The sequence below is a fragment of the Trichechus manatus genome, unplaced genomic scaffold, assembly GCF_000243295.1.
Source record: "Trichechus manatus latirostris isolate Lorelei unplaced genomic scaffold, TriManLat1.0 scaffold00028, whole genome shotgun sequence".
Classification (NCBI taxonomy): domain Eukaryota; kingdom Metazoa; phylum Chordata; class Mammalia; order Sirenia; family Trichechidae; genus Trichechus; species Trichechus manatus.
This window is the reverse complement of record NW_004443964.1, coordinates 1,239,807-1,241,734: the sequence shown is the minus strand read 5'-3', so window position 1 is coordinate 1,241,734 and position 1,928 is coordinate 1,239,807.

Sequence of the window (1,928 nt, the reverse complement as noted above, 5' to 3'; positions counted from 1 at the left end):
TCAGCACATGGAGTTAATGGCTAATGACATTTTACCACTTTTGTTTCATTGTTTTGCTAAACTACTTTAAGGTAAATTATAAACATCCTGATGCCTCACCTCACCCACTTCAGCCACATCTTGAAACCTAACTTGCCAGCTTCTTCCCCACTGCACTTTGGTCTCTTCTGAGAACATGACAGTAATCCCTTAGTGTCATCCCCTTCTTCATCCTTGTTCAGATTGCTCCAGTTTGTCCCCAGGTGGCCTTGTACGGCTGGGTGGTTCGAACCAGGATGCACGTTACGTTAGGATGCATTTACTCTGAAGTCTCCTTGATCTAGAGCAGTTCTGTCCTTTGGGGGGCAGGCGAGAGCCCAGCATCTTACTAGGACTTCTTATGGTGAAAGTCAAGAGATTGGGTTCTAGTACAAATTACGATTTTATTCCAGGCTTGTGCTTTTCGTCTGCCTGGCCAGAAGAAGATCTCATCACTTGGGATTAACACATCCTGATCGAATCAGGCTGGAGGCATGGGATCTGCTGGGCTCATTGTATGGCTATCCTTAATCAGGCTGTGTTATTGATTGTTGGGTTCAGTTAACTCTGACTTACAGCAATCCCATGTGACAGAACTGCCCCATAGGGTGACCTAGCAGATCACAAGGTCTTTCTCCCAAGGAGCTGCTGGGTGGATTTGAACTGCCAACTTTTCAGTTAGCAGCCAAGCAATTAACTGTTTATGCCACGTGAGTAGCAAATGAGTTTAGTAACTAAACCGCCAGAGGTCTGGTTTGATTTCATCTTTTTAGATTGCCTGTCGTAAGGGTGCCCCAGAGACTGGAAGCCTGCAGGGGCAAGTACTTGCCATTTCCAGAGCAAGGAAGGTGTTAACTCCTGCCAAGTCCTGGAAAGCGGCCTGTGCCTAGGCTAGCCATGCCTCTGGGCACTGGTGTGTCCCTGAGTCTGTGTTAGTGGTGGCCCCCCTCCCTGCACAGTGGTGGACATGCACACAGCCTGAGGAGCCCGGCCTGTGCCTAACCAGCAGGTCCTGGGGCTTGACACCCCCACGCTTGTGTGATGCACTCAGATGTGTTAAAATGGGGGACTGCTTGCTGTAGACAGTAGAGGCTCGGAGTCCCACCTTTGGCTTGGTGGGTTGCTGAGTGACAGCGAGCCTGCTTTAATGTGCAGATTGTTTGACAGGTTGTAAGTACTTGTGCTGCTATGCCAGAAATTGCACAAGTGGGTGCCTTTAATAAAGAGGCATTGTCTCACAGTCTAGGAGGCTACACGTCTGAATTCAGGGTGCCACCTCCAGGGGAAGGCTTTGTCTCTCTGTTGGCTCTGGGGGAAGGTCCTTGTCATCAATCTTTTCCGGTTGAGGAGCTTCCCAGCACAGGGACGCCAGATCTAAGGGATGGGCTGGTCTCCTGGCTTTTGCTTCTTGGTGGTATGAGGTCCCCCCATGTCTCTGCTTGCTTCTCTCTTTTCTATCTCAAGAGAGATTGGCTTAAGACACAACCTAATCTTTTGAATTAAATCCTGCCTTGTTAGCATAACTACCGCTCATCCTATCTTATCTCATCATAGAGACAGGATTTACAACACATATGAAAATCATATCAGATGACAAAATGGTGGACAGTCACACAATAGTGGGAATCCTGGCCTAGCCAAGTTGACAGATATTTCGGGGGGACACAATCCAATCCATGACACAGGTCTAAGGTGCTGTCTGCACAGGCGATGGGGCCCTCAGCTGTTCCTGCTAAAATCAGAGTCCTGCTAGAAGCCCAGAGGGGCAAAGGCTGTAATAAACCGCCGCATCCCAGAGGGTTCGGCAGTGAAACAGCCTGAGCAAGACACTGCTGCACCCTCGAGTGAGTCATCAGCGTACTCGTGGCAGAGCCACAGTTCTTGTCCTCCCCGTACCCAGAGCAGCCCAC